Raw genomic sequence first — 20,898 nt, forward strand, 5'->3', positions numbered from 1 at the left:
CAATATATTGATGCAACCATGAGTGTAAATGCAAAGAGAAGCAAGATAATCCTGCTTTCATATGCCAAAGTATCTTTCCTACCTACACATCATTTTGTTCTGCAGATCACAAGACCAAACCCATGTTCTAATGTTCTGATTCGTGCTCTATCTTGTCACTGACCTGCACTCTTATATTTATGGCATACTACTAGAATGTTCATGACAGTGCGTTTGAGATTTTTATAGAGTTTGGTTTTAGTAGGATTTTCAGTTAAAGCATTTTAAAGACATAGAGTCACAGAGATCTACAGCACGGAAACAGGTCCTTCAGTCCAACTCATCCATGATGACCAGACATCCCAACCTAATCTAGTCTCATTTGCCAGCATTTGGCCCATATTCCTCTAAACCTTTTCTGTTCGTCACAAACTTCATTGCTTAGAGCTGGTACTTGGGTTCAGATGTTGTTTGTTCAGCATACATTATGCTAATGCTATCATTTTTAAAAGAGATTATTGTGTGTATTAGAATTATTGGTCAGCTCTGTGGATCAGCAGGGACTTGAATAACAATGTAGCTAACTTAGAACATGTACCTCTGGTCAATTTTAAAGTTTATGAATTGCTTCCTCTCCCAATTTTAAGATTAAATAAGTAGGTGAATCAAGAAAGGAACATACACCTGTTCCCAACTATAAGTACTGTATGAGCTTCAAAGTTGTCTGAAGAACATCTTAGTGTTTTAGCAATGTTTATTAAAACAGATCTCCAAGGTGTTCTGACCAGATGAGTTGTGAATTTCCTGCTTTTTAATCTCTCTCACCCCATTTCAGTTGGCCACAACAAAAACTCTTGTTCCGTTTCAGCTATATCTCATTAAAATTAAAACGTAGTCCACAGGTTAAAAGAAATATCTGTATTTGTTGACTTAATAACGTTAGTCCTGTTGCTAATACGTACAAGTGAATTTTTTCCCCCTACACATTGGACCTGTTTTCTTCAGTATATCTGCATTTGTCGCCTAAAGTTCGAAAGAATCACACATTGACACTGAGACATATGTACACCTATGATTTATTTCATGGGGCAGTACAGTATACGATTTGACGGCTTAGCCAAGCCAATAGCTGTTTGCTCTATTTGAGGTTAAAAATCACACAGCACCAGGTTATAGTCTAACAGGTTTAATTGGAAGCATACTGGGTTTCAGAGTGACACTCCTTCATCAGGTGATAGTGGAGAGCTCGATCGTAACACAGAATTTATAGCAAAAATTTACAGTGTGATGTAACTGAAATTATACATTGAAAAATTGATTGTCTGTTAAGCCTTTCATCTGGTAGAATACAGTGATAGTTTCATTTCTTTCATGTGTAAATCACAAAATCTTTTTTTTAAAATTGCATTCTCGGGTTAGCTGTTAACAATGGGGATAGCTAGACAATATGTTGAAGGTGTTGGCCCCCTGTGTTCTCTGTCTGTGCCATGATGTTTAGATTGATTCTAATCTAAAAAGTGGGATAACAGAAATTTACATGAATTCATGCAGTTTTTGAGTTCAGAGTTCTACATGAATGCATGCAGTTTTTGAGCAAAGTACAATGTAACTCTGCAAGTACAAATTCACCCCATAAAATATATGTGTGTATGTGGGTCTTTGTGTGTGTCTGTCTGGGGTGGGGGTTGTGAGTGTGAGAAAGTGTGTGTGTGTGTGTGTGTGTGTACACAGTGAGTGCAGAGTGTCTTAAGTCTATGAGGGGGTGCATGTGGGAGTGTGGGGGTGTCTGTACCTGTGTCCGTGTGTATGTGAGAGTGTGTGTGTGTAGGAATATCTGTGTGTGTGTGTGTCGTGCAACGGTGATCACCTGTAATGTGACATGAACCCAAGATCCCGGTTGAGGCCCTCCTGATGGGTATCGAACTTAGCTACCAGCCTCTGCTCGGCCACTTTTCTCTGCTGCCTGTCCCGAAGTCCACCTTGGAGGATGGTCATCCGCAGGTCCGAGGCTGAATGTCCTGGACCACTGAAGTGTTCCCCAACTGGGAGGGAACCCTTCTGTCTGTTGATTGTTGTGCGGTGCCCATTCATCCGTTGTTGTAGCCTTTGCTTGGTTTCCCCAATGTACCATGCCTCCGGGCATCCTTGCCTGCAACATATAAGATAGACAATGTTGGCTGAGTCACATGAGTACCTGCCAAGTACAAGGTGGGAAGAGTTCCCACGTGTAATAGTGGTATCTATGTCCACAATCTGACACGTTTTGCAGCGTCCACCGTGACAGTGTTGTATGGAGTTGACTTGAGAGCCGGTTAGTTTGTTACAAACGATGATCTGTTTGAGGTTTGGCGGTTGTTTAAAGGCAAGTAGTGGAGGTGTGGAGAAGGGCTTGGTGAGGTGCTCATCCTCATTTCTTTGAGATCCTCTCCACTTTAAGCTGGCGGTTAGTGGTGTTGATAGTAGTCATGATTTGGAGATGCCAGTGTTGGACTGGGGTGTAGACCCACATGCACACATGTATTTTGTGGGGTGATTTTGTACTTGCAGAGTTACATTGTACTTTGCTCAAAAACTGCATGCATTCATGTAAAACTCTGAACTCAAAAACTGCATGATTTCATGTAAATTTCTGTTATCCCATTTTTTAGATTAGAATCAATCTAAACATCATGGCATAGACAGAGAACACAGGGGGCCAACACCTTCAACAATTGTCTAGCTATCCCCATTGTTAACAGCTAACCCGAGAATGCAACTTTTTAAAAAAAGGTTTTGTGATTTACACATGAAAGAAATGAAACTATCACTGTATTCTAACAGATGAAAGGCATAACAGACAATCAATTTTTCAATGTATAATTGAACTGTAAATTTTTGCTATAAATTCTGTTTTACGATCGAGCCCTCCACTATCACCCGATGAAGGAGCGTCGCTCCGAAAGTTAGTGTGCTTCCAATTGAACTTGTTGGACTATAACCTGGCGTTGTGTGATTTTTAATTTTGTAATCACAATCCAACACCGGCATCTCCAAATCATGTCTATTTGACTCTGCGACATGAAGTTAACCTCTTTCCTCCCACCCTCGACACACACACACACACACTTTTAAGGCTATAATTCGCTCCAATTCTGCTTGTCTCCTTTCCTGCAGGAGATCTGCTGCCGTGGTTTGCCCGGCTTAATTACAAAAAGATTGACTTCTCAGCGCCTCAATTATAATTATGAAGAAATTCGAACTGACCCATCAAGAGCCACTCTTTATTTTTTAGGTTCTTTCTCGATATCGTTTTAAACGTCGTGCAGAAGCTGCTGTGACGATACTGTGTTAAGGAGACGCAATAAAGTGTTTCTTTGTGCGACAAACTCACGTGTGGCAACACCGGCAGAAGCTTGGTGAGAACTGGAGCATGGCGAGCCGGCGCAGAAGAGATATGCCTTCCATGAAAACGGAATCTCATATCATTGTACTGAAACGAGGAAATGCAGGTCAGCAGAGAAACTCTTTGACATCGTCCCTACTTAGTTCTGAAAACGGATATAAATTATTAACGCATGAGCACGCTGGCTTCTACCTTGGATTTGCATTACTGGACTGCTCAGGTGCATCCAACCCAATAAAAAAGGGCGTTTAGAATATTTAAAACTTACTTGCATGTGTGTAGACAACAGGTTGGGTTATATTCTCACGCCAGGCTTCCGTCATAATAAATGTTGCTTCATTAACCTCATGGAAAAAAAATTAGTTTTCAACATTAGAACTTGCATACGAATATGAATTTCCCGGAGTCTTAAGTGTACTTGTAAAATGGAGAGAATGTTCCCACGAATTGCGCAGGGAAGAGAGAAAAATACTTGGATATGGTTTGAGAGAACAGATGTTTTGACTTCTCATTTGAAATAACATGTTCAGTATTACAGCATTCCTTCCATACTGAACTGAATGTCAGCCTGGGTTCTGTGCTCAAATCTTTGGAGCGACCTACATTGAATTCGATTCATGAAAAGCAAGCACGTATGTCTGTTTTAGAACTGTTCTCATAATGTCATCCTTATTAAAACATATACCACTTCAACTCCCCCTCCTACTCTGCATTGGACATGCAAGTCCTGGGCTGCATCCGTTGCCAAATCCTGGCCACTCGACAGCTGAAGGAAGAACACCTCATCTTCTGCCTTATGACCCTCCAACCACATAGCATCAATGGCGATTTTACCAGTTTCCTCATCTTCCCTCCCCACCTATCCCAGGTCCAACCCTCTAACTTAGCACCACCCACTTGAACTGTCCTACCTGTCCATCTTCCCTCCCATCCATTCACTCCACTCCACCCTCCACTCCACCTATCACCATCATAACCTTCATGTACGTATTGATTTCCAACTACCTTCCTCCCCCAGCCCCACCCCCGGCCATTTATCTCTCAGCAACCTTAGTAGTACCACACCACCATATTCCTGATGAAATATCAACTCTCCTGCTGCTCAGATGCTGACTGACCGGCTGTGCTTTTCCAGTGCACTTTTTGACCTCCGATATATGATTCTTAGAAGACTTGAGAGAGTAAGTGCAGAGACGTAGTTACTCTTTGTTACAGAGTCCAGGACCAGAGGTCATAATCTCAGAAGGAGTCACCCAATTAAAACAGAGATGTTAGAACCTTCTTCTTTGAGGGTAGTGAATCTGTGGAATTCCTTACTGCAGAGGTCTGGCAAGGGTGGGTTGTTAAGAATGTTCAAGTCTGAGATCAACAGATTTTTAATCAGTCAGGGAATTAAGGGTTGTAGGAAAAAAGCGGGAAAGCAAAGTTGAGGATTATCAGATCACCCATGATCTCATTGACTGTTGAAGCAGATTTAGTAGACTCAGTGGCCTCCTCCTGCTCCTGTCTTATGGTCTTATTGCAGTAAAAGAACCCAAAATCTCTTGGTCCTAAATCATAACTAAAGCCTGTAACATACAAGTACTGAAAGTTTCTCCACACCTATGATAATTATGTGTTGCTGAAACCATCGAGGTTGATGCCCAGCCACTTTTAAATTGCTTAGACATTTCAGTTTTGAAACCATGCAGACCCAAGCTAAAGGACAAGCTTCAATTATACATGCAAGAGACTTTTATGGAGTGTTACTGTTGGATAGTAGTCTTTCATAATTAAATGAATTTTATACCATGGAGCAGGTACAAAATCTGTTAATAGTTGTTATGATCTATACCAAAGTAGTGCTGGGGTAAGTGTTCTGACAACCGCATAACTTGGGAGGGAGAGAGGACTTTAAGTAGTGGGGCCATTGGGATCAAATTTAGGAAGCTGTTGTAAATTAAAGAGTAGAGAACAGCATGAAAGAAAGCTATTTAATATTGGAAATCACAGAACCATTGTGATGTATAACAAGGCCAGTCAACCTATCATGTCTGCATTGGTTCTGTCACCTAATGCCAGTCGCCTACCCTTTACCTTAAACCCGGCACACCATTTCTATCCAAATAATCATCCAATGCCTTCTTGAATGCTTCATTTGAACCTGTGTCCTCCATATTTTCAGGTAATGCATTTCATACTGTTGAAGAAAACTCCCGAGACTCGGACCTTGTGAACTGATTAGTTTATTACACGATGTATCATGGGGAATTCACCGTCCTAACTGTGGCTCAGTGTTATTCCGAAGTACATCAGGATACTACAGGATTATATAGAGAAAACAGATAGGAGCTGATCATTAATTACACAGTTTGGCATGCTTACAAGTTGATACTAAATTACAGTTAGTCGTTACGTTCAAAACTAAAGCACTATTATGCAATCTACAAGTGGACAGATCAAATGATATTACCACCTGCTCTAGTTACATAGATTGCTCATACTAAGCAGAGATATTCCTAATTGGCTGAATAACCATGATGAGGCAATAACTAGAGAAGGAAGGGGGACCTAATTGGAAAGTCTATGTCAGCTTGACTGGTTCTACAGCCTGCACTGATCATTCAGCAAAGGGAGGAGACATTATCTTGAGAAGAAAGATAAGGACAACCTTTCCACATTACCTCATAGTAAGGAATGCATAGCCAGCAAATGGAACTCTCAGCCGAATCAGGAAAATGGCTTCCTGGCAAATAATGTTAACTTTTCCCCAACACATATCCTAACTACCAAGTGATAATGTGGATAAAGTGTGGCACTGAAAGCACAGTAGGTCAGGCAACATCCAAGGAGCAGGAGAATCAATGCTTTGGGCATGACCCTTCATCAGGACCCAAACTTGTTCACATAGCAGGTAGTTATTCTCACATCAATCATACTTCATATCACATTAAAAGAATGCCCTCTTGTTATTTTTCTCTTTTACAAACAAGAGCAGTTTTGCTGTAGCAGTGCTGTCCAGCCTGCCCATTATACTGAAAGTTTCTATCAGATCTCTTCTTGTCCACCTTCTCTCTAAAGAAAACAGCTTCTCATTCCAGAGCCATTCTTGTAAATCTCTTCTGCACTATCACCAATGCAACCATATCTTTCACATAATGTGGCAGCCACAACTGCACGGAAATCCCAGCTGAGGTCTAACAAGTGTCTTGTACAAGTTCACCTTCATCTTCACCTCCTTGCACTTGTACGTATGCCCCCTGTGAATAAAGCCAAGAACACTGCTTTATTATCTGCAGTCTTGACCTGCATTACCACCTTCAATAATCTGTACGTATGCACCCTGGTCCCTCTGCTCCTGAATCTTCTTTAGAATCATACACTTTATGTTGTCTACCAATGTTCCTTTGACCAAATGGTTAACAGATCATGACAGGAAGGGATAGGAAGCACATATTTAAGAGTTGTCAAAGATGAGGCTGGTGGTCACAATGATAAACAAAGAACAGAATAAAGATTCTATATTTGAATGCATATAGAATTCAAAATAAAACAGATAGATATTCCTATTGGTATTATGATCAGATAGCCATTACAGGGTCATGGCTGCAGGATGACATCAGTTGGGATCTGAACATTGAAGAAACATTCACAAAGGACAAGAAGCTAGGAAAAGATTGGGGCTGGACGTTTCTCTTAATTATGGAATTAACATAGCAGAGACAACTTAAGTTCAGGAAATCAGGATGTACAGTAGCTTGGGTGGAGATGGAAGGTGATAAAGGAAAGATATGATAATCATTTTAATCAACACACAAATTGGAAAACTCAGATGGACCAAAGTGGTCTAAAGGAGACATGTAGAATATTTTCAGGGTAATATCTTGGAACTGCACGTTTTGGATGCAATCAGCAAACAGACTGTAGTAGACCTACTATGGAATTAGATAGTATTAATTAATGATCTTAAAATGTCACAAGGTAGTAGAGCTCATAATATGATTTAGTTTTTCATTCAGCCTAAGAATGTGGATCCAGAATTGCTATTTTAAGCTGAAATAAGGGCAATTATGAGAGCATGAAATGAGATGGCTAAAGTAAACTGGTAGGTTTCGTGATACATCAGTGGAAATCCAAGGGTAGACATTTGAAGTGAATATTTCTGAATACTCAGAATAAAAACATTCCAATAAGAAAGAAAAGTCCTAACAGAAGGATCCACTATTTGTAACCCGTAAAAATGTTACTCAGTACCAAATTAAAGTACATAATTGTGAAAAGATAGAAGGTCAGAAGATTGAACAAAATACCAAAATAGCAAATATTGACAAACCATTAATGAGGAGGGAAAAGTTACACTATGAAAGAAAGCTAGCTAGAAATATCAACATTGATAGTAATATATCTATATTACTGTTATACTGGAAAAGAACTAACAAAATAAGCATTGGTCCTATACCTAGCAAGTCTGGGAAATTAATGGTAACTGAAAAGGTAATGAATTGAGCAACTTGCATTGGTCTTCACTGTGGAGGATACTACTAACAATGCAGAAACACCAATGTGGATGTGTGTGTGTGCATGTAGATGTGTGTGCAAGGGGTGGGGCATGGTTTCGAGTGTCTTTGAGAGAGTGTGTGAGTGTGAGTGTAAAGGGGTATAAGTCTGTGAGAGGGTACGTGTGGGAGTGCATGTGAGAGTGTATGAGAGAGGGTCTGTAGAAGAGTGTGTGTTTGTAAGAGTGTCTGTGTGTGCGTCTGTCTGTGTGTGTGTATAGTACAATGGGGTCACCTGGAGTGTGACATGCACATATACACATGTAACTTTGTGGGGTGAATTTGTACTTGCAGAATTACATTTTATTTTGCTCAAAAACTGCGTGAATCCATGTAAGATTCTATAAATCCATTTTTTGGCAAGAATCACTCTGACCATTGTAGCATAGCCTCACACAGGACAGCTCACACCTTCAATGCATTATCTGGGTCAACATGACACCAATTGTTAAAGTTCACTTGAGAATGTAACTTAATGAGAGATTTAACAAACAATTGAGGTCTTTTTCAATATATAATTTCAGCTACATCCCAGTGTAAACTTTTGCTGTACACTCTGTGTCTTACAATCTTATTCTCCACAACCACTTGATGAAGGAGCAGCACTCCAAAAGCCAGTGCTTCCAAATAAACCTGTTGGACTACAACCTGGTTTTGTATGATTTTTCACATAATATTGAGTAGATTAAGACAGTTTCTCCTGTTCTTCAGTTCCAATTCACCACCCAATGCCCTGTATTTTCATCAGTTGTACTAATTCAGACAGCAATTCAGATATTTTCCAAGCAATGTCTTTTTTTAATCATCTTTAGTTATTAGGTATTGCTGGAAAGGGTGGTAGTTATTGATCAGCAGTATCCTTTGAAAATCTGCATAGTGAGTGTTCGCAGGCTATTTAACTGTCAATATATCATAAACAAATTCAGTGTTGACCATCACCTGACTGAGGAGCTTACTACGCCTTTTCAGAAGGCAATTAAGAATTGACCACTATGGTGTGCAACTTAATTGGGGAGCAGATTCTTCCTGAAGGAATATTAGGGGACCAATTAATATATCAAGCTAACAATTTCATAATGTAAGGGAATCTTGTGGTGTAGTGATAGTGTCCCTAACCTTAAACTGGGAGCCCCTTGTTTAAGTCCCACCTGCTCCAGAGATGTGTCATAACATCTGTGAACCAGTTGATTAGAAAATAGGTTAATTTTTTTAAAAACAACTTAATCTTAGGTTTACTATCAGATTTAAACATAAGTTCAAGTCCTCTGATTACCATGGTGGGATTTGAACTCACATCCCCTAGACTAATAGTTCAAGTCTTTGGGATATTAGTCCAGGAACCTTGTTAGTACATTTCAAGCCTCACATTTTTTTGTAATTTCAATTCATTTCCTTACTTATTCCATAGTCTATCAACAGATGATAATAACTATTGGCAGTGCTAACAAGATTATTATGAAAGAATTCTACTGTACTTAATATTCCCACTCAATATAATTTTAGTTTACATTTGTGCTTGGTACTCATTTACAGGGTTTGGGTTTAACATCTTGGGAGGAGTGGATAAACCCTGTTATCCTGGAAATTTTGGAATCTATGTGGCTAAAATAAGAGAAAACGAATCAGCAGCTCTTGATGGGAGACTTAGAGAGGGTGACAAGATCTTGGAGGTATGTTCTTGAAATTGATGTGATTAAACATGAATTTTAATTATCAGAATAATGGCTTCTGTTGTGTTGAACAATGAAAGAAAGGTAAAAAGAAACCCACATCAAAACAAAAGTCTGGAAACATATCATAAATTTCCCACCATATGAAAGGACAGATTATTATTTAGTCTGTAAACGGTTGTCAGAATGCAAAGATAAATTAGCCACTTTCAAAGATTGAACCAGGAAAACAGCCAGTGATTAAGTGTCACTGGCATGGCTAATACAGTATTTATTCCCATCGCTAAATGCCCTTGAGAAGGTGATAGTGAGCCATCTACATGAACCACTACAGTCCATTTGATGTAGGTAGACCCATAATGTTATTAAGGAGAGAGTTCCAGGGTTTGTAGCAAGTGGCAGTAGATAAGTAGTCATATATTTCCAAGTCAGGATTATATTTAATTCAGAGAAGAATTTACAGGTGATAGTGTTGCCCAGTACCTGCTCCCAGTATGGGTGTAAAAGCTGCATTCGAAGGAACCTTGGCAAGTTGCTGCAGTGCACCTTGTAGGTGATACACACTACAGCCACTCCACACCTATGATGGAAGAAGTTAGTTTAACAAGTGCTTAGTGTCATAATTTAACTGGGAAAAATGTCTTGATAATTGTGCCTCATTAGAGTGTGGGTAAGTGCATCCAAGTCCACAAAAAGATCAGCCATGACCTTCTGGATTGTTGAAGCAGGCTTGAAGGACCAGATGGCCTACTCCTGCTCCTAGTTCTTATATTCTTATTATTCCATAATTTGTCATGAAATTGATAAATTCTTTATGAGAGAGCTATAGATAGGGTTCATGGTAGGTGTCTTTTCCCTCAGATGGGGCATTTCAAGAACAGGGGCATATTTTTAAGGTAAGAGGGGAGAGATTTTAAAAAAGACATGGGGCAAATTCTTTACAAAGAGGGTGTTTCATATGTGGAATGACCTTTCTAAGGAAGTGGTGGGTGCAGGCACAGTTACATCATGTAAACAACACTTATATTAGTACAGGAATGGGAAAGGTTTCAAGGGATACAGGCCACGATTAATCAGGTGGGATTAGTTTAGTTGGGGATTATGTTTGGCATAGACTGATTGGACCGAAGGGTCTGTTTCCGTGCTCTATTTAGTTTAAGACCACTAAAATGACCAATTTTCCTTGACTGACTGTTACCCAGAACAAAAACAGTTCACAGCAAGTTTCTTCTGTAATAGTAAAAAATAATTCAATTTTAACATGCTTAACTATAATAAAAACATTGAAAGTAAATTATTTCTCATTTATGCATCCTAAACTATATCCCATTCAAACCCCAGATATACACACACCCACATACACAATCATGATTAAGACAGAGAAAATATACACATAATACATATTATGGGCTGAGAAAGGATATAGAATAGAATTCTGAAGATCAAAAATCCAGACCACAAGAAAAGTTATTTTTCTCTCTTAATCCTTTTGATTTTTGTAATTATGTGACAGTGGTCTATATGGTTATTATTGTCCTTCTGTTCTTGAATACATTCTTTCTTTTATGTTTTCTTGAATTTCTGGTCTTCTTTCTCAAAATGGAGAGGGGGGAGAATGGAAGAGCAATTGTCTGTCTGCATTATTTGCTGCAATTGGCACTTATAACTTTTTTTTAATACATTGCAGATCAATCATCCAGAGAGCTGTTGGCAGACAAAATTTCCATAGCTTGAAAAGATTCTTGGTGCCATTTTAAATGTTCCTCCTTTTTTTGCTTTCGAAAGGCAGCATTGTATTACACAATTGGAGCACCTGATTTTTACATTGTAAAAGTTTCTAGTTATAGCAATCTAACTTTCATTTCAGCTTATAATTCCAAAAAAATGAAAAATGTGTGCAGTCTTATATTAGTACACCAGTGTAAATATTTATACGATAAAATTTAACATCATCAGTGGCACAATTATGAAGCTTTCTTAAAAATCATCATCTGTAAACTTAATCAGAGAGATGCCATCTCCAAAAGTCCCTTAATGGTTATTTGAAATTATGCCTGTGGGTGCCAAGAACATGCAGTCATTTGTAATTGGTAAAGTGCTCAGAGGGCATTCATTAGTCATTTGTAGTGACTCACACTCGTAATGGGAAATGTTAAGTAGTGTACAGTTTAGATGATGCCAAGCTTGGGGTTCAATACTGAAAATTTCAGGAGAAAGGAGAACCCAGAAGGTAAGAATTCTCACAGTTTTGAAGTTTGAGTTATTGAAGGAGACCAAGGAATGTGAATCTTAATTTCACTATGGTCAGTGGAAAAAAACATTGGCAAAGTGTATCAACAGAGAAAATAAATGTTTGTTTTCTATCTAGGCTTCTTCTACAGGCAGTCCCAATTTATGAACATCCGATTTATGAACATAATTCCGAACAGGGATGTCACAAAATCATACAGACACCCTTTGGTCCATCAAGTCTGTACCAACACAGGTGCTTAAACACATAGAAGACATGTTAATATTCATTTTAAAGATCCAACATGTGAACATTTGTTCATATTTACACAAGGCCATTTCATATTTTGCTGTATTGTGTTCTGGCTTGCGTATAATTACAAACACCCTCAAGATTGGAACCACTCATTATCTCGAGGTAGTCTACTAATCCATTGCACAATCTAGTCTCTCAACCACTGGTTTAAAATATATCTGTAGTGACCCTCAGGTTAAACCACCACCAGTTGTCTCTCTCTCTCTCTCTCTCTCTCTAAAATGAGAAACCAGCCAATTGTCAGCAAAATTAAAATATCTCACGACACCAGGTTATGGTCCAACAGGTGTATTTGGAAACACTAGCTTTCAGAGCGCTGATTCTTCATCAGGTTGACTCCAGTCCAACATCACCGCCTCCAAATGTTGTCAGCAAGAATTTATGACAACTTTACCTTTGAGGGCCCTTTGGTGCAGTGGTAATGTTCAGCTCTCTGGACCCAGAGACCTGGATTCAAGTCCCATCTAGTTCGAGGCATGTAATATCATCTCTGAACAGGTTGATTAAAAAAATCTTAAAAATACATCCCTTTCAAGTACGCTACCAACGTTTCTATTTTGTCTTCCTGCCTTTTAGGCTGGCGGAGTTTCACTTGTTAATATACTGCATGAGGAAGCAGCAGATATATTTAGGAATGTAACCAGTGATGAATTAGTACTACGAATTGAGAGACAGGTAAGAGACAATTCAAGAGAACTGAAATAATTCTGTTAGATTTTCGTTGGATAGAGGCAACTGGAGAAACTGTTGTTGGGTTAAAACAGTAAGGACCATAGCACATCTGAAGAGAGGGAGCAGGCTCTTCACAAGAAGGCAAATAAAATGCCATAACATTCTACTCGAGGAAAGCACTGTATACAGAAATGAATTCCCTGCCAGGGCAGGGGAAAGAAGCCCTGAACAGACTGCCCAACCATGGTAATAGATCAATTGAATAAATTTATGTTTGTTTAATTCCCATGCAAGCAAAGCTTGTGGCATTTTCAGTAAAATGTCAAATTCTGCATTTTGTAAGAATATGCAGCATGTCTTTTTTCGAGACTCTTTCATGAGGAAGATGCATCATGCCAGATTTTGGAATATTTCAACTTTCCCTTCCTTGATCCACTGGTTTCAGCTTAGCTTTTGTATTTAAGTGAAGCATGTTCATTGCCTACACAGGAACAATATTCCAGAAACAAAAGTAAAGGATATTTCAAAGGGATAAAGAAACGTTTATTTATCGCTGAATTACATTTTTTGTACTCGATCCTATCTCTTTTTCTGGGACACTGACTTCATACCATTTACCCTCACAGAGACTGTGGCAGGTGGTGCATTCTTTACACAGACATTAGGAATAAAGTACTTTGTGACAGCAATCTGATGAGACTATGTATGCCCCTCATTGTGGAAAGCATTTCCTCAAATGTTCCTCATATGGTAAGCCTTTCATCCCTGGGATCATTCTCTTGAACTTCCTGTGGACCCGCTCCAGGGTCAGTACATCCTCCCTGAAATATGGGGCCCGAAATTGCTCACATTACTCTCAATATGGTCTGACCAATGTCTGATAAAGCCCCGAAGTATAATCCTGCTTTTATATTCTCGTCCTTTCAAAATAAATGCTCACTTTGTTTTTGCCTTCCTAACTACCGACTCGACCTGCAAGTTTACTATAAGAGAATCATGGACAAGGACTCCCAGATTTCTGAATATAGGTTTTCTGTGTGTCTGAAGTTGATAATATCTGTAACCATTGTAATTTATTTTAAAACAGTTTGTGAGGGTTGCTTTGGCAATCTAGCGGGTTCTTGTTTACTTTAAGATGCCTTACAACATTGCAAAGTAGACTATTGTACTTTAATGTCTTTTGGAAATTTCTAGACAGTTTAGTTTAAGCTTTAGGAAAATGCCAGTAGCTTAGAAGAAGAGATTTTTGTTTCAGTTTTACTTTGTTTTGGGGCAGTCTTTGATGAAGTAGGGTTTTGTTAAGCAGTGCTACTGAGAAGGGAGAATATAATGAAATAGATTACCATGGACTAATGAGTTAGGGCCAAACTATTAAATTATCCAATTATCCAGTTGAAATTAACCCTGAAGACATTATTAGAGCAGAGTTGAGAATATGGTGCTGGAAAAGCACAGCAAGGTAAGGCAGCATCCCAGGAGCAGGAGAATCAATATTTCAGGCATAAGCCCTTCATTAGAAATGAGGATTGTGGGCCGGGGGAGGACTGTTCCGACCTATCACTTTCTCCTTCACCTTCATCCACCTATTGCATTCTCAGCTACCTTCCCCATAACCCCACCCCCCCCTCCCATTTATCTCTCAGCACCCCCCGACCCACAAGCCTCATTCCTGATGAAGGGTTTATGCCCAAAATATCGATTCTCCTGCTCCTCAGATGCTGCTGTGTTTTTCCAGCACCACGCTCACGACTTTGATCTCCAGCATCTGCAGTCATCACTTTCTCCCATTTTTGAGGTATGTTTAATTTCAGCTATAAAATAACTCCAAGAACAAGCTAGCGGAGATTTCAGTCTAGGAGCTAAAGTCTGAGATAGCTTAAACCAATTGAGGTGCTGAAGAAAGGAATTTTGGTGTGAACACTGTACAGTGGGTCTTTTGAGTACTGTATGAAGGATTTGCTTTTCTTTGAAATTGGTAAAATAGTGTTTTAGGATTAATGGAACTATATTTTAACCTTTTTAAGAATTTGTGTTAAAAGTAAATAGATTCTATTTCATTCTATGTACTTGATTTCACCTTTGTTTATTTTGCTTAATTAAATTTATGTTTTATGGTTAAAACAAAAACTGCAACTAGGTGCTTCTGTTTTAGGGAGACACCACTTAATTAAAGCCAAAACAAAACAAGATGTGATTTATCAAACCAGATTTCTGTCTGAGATTTGACTTGGCCAGTAATAACATCAGATGGGATGATAATTCATGTGGTGTTTTTCAGGTTGGATATGAATTTGGCAATGAGATGTACTCAACAGCTGAATGGAAACCATCACAACTCTGGCAGGTTATTTGAATATCTTTCCCTGTGATATTAAAGCAATGTGATGGAGATTTCATTGTGCAATTTTGTCTTCTCAATGACAACTTGCATTTAAACAGTGTATTTAATGTACTAAAATGTCTCAACATGCTTTACAATGATGTTATAAAACAAAATATGGTCCTGAACCACATAAAGTAGATATGAGTGCAAGTTGGTCAAAGAGGTAGTTTTAAGGATGTCTTAAAGAAGAAAATCAAGGCAGCAAGAGGGAATTCCAGACAACCATATCTACCTGCAATATTTTAAAAACAAAAAATGCAGAAACTACAGTGCAGACTATATTGCAGATACACATGAACTTCACAAAAACAAGAGAAAATGATGAAGTCTTGTAATAGTAAGGTACTCCTCACCTGTAGCCAGGACTGATGAACACAATTTTAAAATTCTCTGACCAAACCGCTGAGGGAATTCACTTTGAATTTATTGTAAAATGTAGATTTTATTGTGTTCTGAGACACTGATCTATCCAGCCAACGTAAAATACTTAATGTTTTTCACATTAGAAAACAGTATAATCATCTGACTTACTTTGAATAATAACACAAGATCATTGGTATTGAAAAATTGCATCCAGATTATTATTTCCTTAAAAAGGAGTATATTGAGAGATATAAGACAGTGAAAGAACTTGATAGAAAAAGTAAAAAAAGAAATAATTTAATTTGCTCGGCAACTCCAGATTGAATAGACCAATGTATCAGAAAAATCTAGAGTTCTCTCTCCTGAATGATTGTGAATACTGAGACAACTGACATTCATAGATTTCTGCTGGTTAAGAATTGAGATTTTGGAGAAGATTTGTAGCTCAAGTTGTGGATCAGATTTAAATTTGCTTGCTGAGCTAGTGGATTTGTTCTCCGAAATTTTAGTCACCATGCTAGGTAACATCATCAGTGAGCCTCCAGTGAGGCACTGGCATACTGTCCCACTTGCTATTTATCTGTCTCAGTTTGTGGTGGGTGGTATCATTTCCAGTTCTGTTTCTGAGAGGTTGGTAAATGGGGTCCAAATTGATATTAATGGAGTTCCAGTTTGAATGCCAGACCTCTAGGAATTTCTGTGCATGCCTTTGTTTAGCCTGTCCCAGTCAAACTGGTGTCCCTCTTCGTCTGTGTGTATAGATACCAGTGATAGTTGGTCATGTCAGTCGGTGGCTAGTTGGTGGTCATGTATTCTAGTGGCTAGCTTCCTGCCCATTTTTCCAATGTAATGTTTGTTGCGGTCCTTGCAAGGTGTTTTGTATATGATGTTTGCTCTGCAGGTTGTTGATAGGGAATCCTTTAATTTCATCAAGAGCTGTTTCATGTGATGGTAGGTTTGTGGGCTACCATGATACCTAGGGTTGAAGTAGTGTGGTCGTCATTTCCGAGATGTCTTTGATGAATGGTAGGGTGGTTAGAGTCTCTGCGCACGTTGTGTCATCTTGTTTAGGTCTGTTGTGCAGGAATCAGCGGACTGCGCTTGAAGGGCTTTTGCCCGAAATATCAATTTTCCTGCTCCTCGGATGCTGCCTCACCTACTGTGCTTTTCCATCATCACACTCTTGTGCTTATCGGGTATCCGTTGTTCCCAAATACATTGTGTAGGTGCTTTTCCTCGGCCTCTTGTAGTTGCCAAGTGCTGCAGTGTGTTATGGCTCGAAGAGGAACACCAGTTCGACTGGGACAATACATCCATCCTGGGACAGGCTAAACAAAGACATACACAGGAATTCCTAGAGGCCTGGCATTCAAACCAGAACTCCATTAACATATATGTAGATTTGGGCCGCATTTACCAATCTCTCAGAAACAGAACTGGAAATTATATAATCTACCACAATAAACCGACACAGATAAATAGCGATCGGGGCAGAACACCAATACTGTGGGTGGCACAGTGGTTAGCACTGCTGCCTCACAGCGCCAGAGTCCTGGGTTCAATTCCTGCCTCCAGTGACAGTCTGTGTGGAGTTTGCACATTCTCCCCGTGTCTGCGTGGGTTTCCTCCCACAATCCAAAAATGTGCACGTTAGGTGAATTGGCCATGCTAAATTGCCCGTAGTGTTAGGTGAAGGGGTAAATGTAGGGGAATGGGTCTGGATGGGTTGCGCTTCGGCGGGTCAGTGTGGACTTGTTGGGCCGCAGGGCCTGTTTCCACACTAAGTACTCTTAAAAAAAACTTCATCAGAGTCTCACTGATGATGTTACCTAGCATGGTGACGAAACATCTGGGAACAAATATACTGGCTCAGCAAGCAAATTTACAACCTGATTGGTTAGGAATATTCAAGGATGGAGTTGAGGTACAAATAGCCATGATCCATTTGAATGGCCTACTCCTGCTGCGTCGTTTTCTTCAGAGAAAACTGGACGCAAACTGTACTGCATATTCTAAAAAGATGCACTTGTTTAAAACTCTCAACAAAAGTAAAGAGGTCTTGCTTCAATTGTATAGAAGTTTAGTTAGACTGCACATGGAAGACTGTGTAGAGTTTTGGGCCTCCTTCTCCTTGAAAAGACTTTCCCATAGAATTGCAACTAACATTCGCTAGGCTTATTCTTGGGATGATGGAACTGTTCTATGAAGACAAATTGAGAAATCTGGGCATGGCCTCTCTAGAGTTTTGAAGAACAAGAAATGACCTCATTGAAACTTACAAGATATTTAAAGGGATGGATGAGATTTTGCAGGCAGGATGTGTACATTCGTTGGGGAGTTGTATTGATATGTACAATTTAAAAGGAAGGCAGATGCCATTTAGGAACCAAGGTGAGAATTTTTATTTTACTGCAGGTTGTGAATCTATTGAATTATCTATCCCAGAGAGCTGAGCAAGTTCAGTCTTTTGAGTGTATTTAAAGCATGAGTTGATAGATATCTAATTATCAATGGCATAAAAGACTACGAGAATAGGGTGGGTAAAAGGCATTGAAGTTTTGATTGGCTGTGATCATATCAAATAGGGAGCAGACAAGATGGGCTGAATGGCCTACTTCCAGACTCTAAATTTCTAAAAGAGGTAAGAAATTCCCATGAAGGGACGTTAAATCCAGGAGGCTGTAACACAACCAGTTCTTTACTAGATTGACGAGTTATTCTGATATAAAGTTCTACAGTTGTTGATTGCCTTATTAAATCTTCAGGGTTGAGTGAGGGGGAAGCTTTCACAGCCGACTGGTGATTGATCTCTCAGCTGTTTATCATTTTAATGTTGAGGTCCACAGCAACAAAAGTTGGGTGTAGGATATTTGTACTCCTACTCAAGGTAAATTTCAGTCCTTCGTGTTGAATCCTAAATACTTGAGGGGCTGAATGGCCCACTCTTGCTCCTTGTTCACGTGTTCAACTCTGTCAAACTGCCTGCTATGGCTATCAAAATACTGCTGGAATTCTGGTAAACAAACAGAAAAGGCTGGAAGTATCCAATAAGTCTGACAGCATCCATGGAGAGAGAAATAGTTAACCTTTCTTCAGAACTGAAAGTACAAAGAGATACTAAGAGGCTTTCAGGAAGTGAAAGACTGGGTTGGGATGTCTGGGAGCAGAGAAGAGAACAGAAAGGAAGTTTTGAATAGGTTGAAAAATGGGCCTGGTTAATTGACAAGATTTCATGGGACAAAAAGTGAGTGGTAAAGATTGTATAGAACCAAAAGGCTTGCCCAAAGTAGTATGAATAATGAACAGCTGTGGATGAAACCACAATAGACTAAATGGGGTAACACAATTTAAAGTCTAAAATCATTAAACTCATTAAAGTCCAGAAGCCTCTAAAATACCTAATCAAAAGAGGTGTTCTTCTTTAGGTTTGCATTGACGTTCACTGGAATTGTGCAGAAGGCCATGGAATGAGATGTCCAAGTGGGAAGAAGGTGGAGAATTAAAATACAAACAACCAGAAGCTCTGGGTAATGTCAGCACGTTTAGCTGAGATTTCTTGTGGCTTTTAATTTTAATTCTCCGCCTTGCTGTCACACGCACATCACCATTCTTGGCTAGCTGCACTCTCCCATTGAAGTTCAACCCAAACTCCAGGAACACCCCAGCTGACATTTTTTTATTTTATAGCCTTCTGCACTTAACATTAAGTTCAACATTGTCAGACTGTAAACTCTATTCCCACCATTTTATTTTGCTTTCAGGCAGCTATTCATTATTCTGATGTTTAGACCCACTCCATCTTTGTCATGATCTCTCCCACATGCCATAAGTCATCAATTTTCCCTTTTGTTCTTCCTTCCTCCTCTCTCCTTTGACTTATTTATACCATATTAATATTTCTATCTCCATTCAGTTCTGAAGGAAGATGCCTGACCTGAAAAGTTAACTCTGTTTTTCTCTTCATGGAAGCTGCCAGACCTGCTGAGTACTTTCCTTGCTGCAATCAGCTAACACCACACAAACCCATATCTGCTTGTTCTGTCTGGCTAAACACCGCATTGATAGTGCTGTTGCCACAGCTAAGTTATTGTGAAGGTCAAGAACCAGATGACACCAATTTAAGGTGCGTGGCTAAAGAACTAAAGCTGACATGGTTAAAACTTTTTTTTGCAGTGTATGGTTAGGATCAAGAATGCTTTTCCTGAGGATGTGACAAAAGTGATTTAATCATTGTGTACAAAAGAGAATTGGATCATTATTTTTTTGGGAGAAGGCAGACAAGTCACACTAGCTGAGATGGGCCGAAAAGCCTTTTCTGTGATGTTATAATTTTGAATTGAACTACTTAAAGCCAACTTCCTCTTCACATGCCCAAGGTGCAATGTCAACCTCAATTTAGCAGGTTCTATGGTACCAGTGAGGAGCAAAAGGCTGACAATAATTAATCATTAACAAAAGCTGCACAGCGCCATAAAAAGAGTTGAGGTTGAAACAGAACCAAGAACCATGCTCAAGTAGCAACACAGACCCAGTTCTGTGTGCTATGAATGTAGGACTGGGGATAAGTGATTGGTCAGACAGTGAAGGATTGGTCAGTCAATGTGCTCGACTATAATTTCCTGATACAGTTATATTAGGACAACTCATTGAATATCCTGCAAATTTCTGTTTTCATTCACCTGTTGTACAGCTTGCTACCTGACTATTGGATATGTAAATACCAAGAGATTTAAATCTAAACCAAATTTCTTATTCATTACTGTTTAGTTCCAATTTATGCATTTGACAACATTAAACACTATCTTGCACCCTGATTCCCTAACTTTATGTTTTTATTTATGACAGTCCACTGCAGTTCAGAAACCTCGAAAATGGCGTCACCATTCAAGAACATTTAACACAGGCAAATTGCCATGGATCGTTCTCGCAACTTCTATAGTGACCGTAGTTGTCGTGGTGGGGGCACTGAAACTTACAACAATAAAGAAATGAAATAAATTGCCAAATATTTATGTAACAACCTGCACAATTGCCAGTATCTTTATTATTTCGACGGAGCACAATTCACGGCCACATGAGGTTGAACAGTGAAAGCTGTTTCAGAACTGATGCAGTGCTGCACACCTGAACATACAGGACTGGCAGCATTTAATTGCTAATTTGTATTTAAGAAATTCTTTATTTGCTCTGGGTAAACTTTTTGACTGGAGTAGGTAAGGGCAGCAATCTAGCACTAAATTGCAGGCAGCAGAGATCTGGAGTTAAAGGCAAGATTGTTATATTAGAAAGAAATCTTCATTTTAACAAACCAGGTTCATTCAGCTTTAGGGCGTAGAACAGCAGAGACAGTATTGTGAAAATTAATAGTG

General features: G+C 39.2%; 1 protein-coding gene across 2 annotated transcripts in view; it reads left to right on the forward strand.

The window, feature by feature from the left end:
* The window catches only part of arv1 (ARV1 homolog, fatty acid homeostasis modulator), a 36,823-nt gene extending 27,373 nt beyond the window's left edge, over positions 1–9,450 (forward strand). The window contains exons 6-7 of one of the 2 annotated variants that reach the window (XR_009645070.1): positions 3,251–3,467; positions 9,430–9,450. The gene's annotated coding sequence lies outside the window, so the exon portion shown is untranslated. Of the gene's footprint in view, positions 1–3,132; positions 3,197–3,250; positions 3,468–9,429 lie in introns of those variants that run through there. The other variant, XR_009645071.1, reaches the window with a different exon arrangement.
* The last annotated feature ends 11,448 nt before the right edge of the window (positions 9,451–20,898 follow it).

This window comes from Hemiscyllium ocellatum, chromosome 10 (assembly GCF_020745735.1).
Source record: "Hemiscyllium ocellatum isolate sHemOce1 chromosome 10, sHemOce1.pat.X.cur, whole genome shotgun sequence".
NCBI lineage: Eukaryota > Metazoa > Chordata > Chondrichthyes > Orectolobiformes > Hemiscylliidae > Hemiscyllium > Hemiscyllium ocellatum.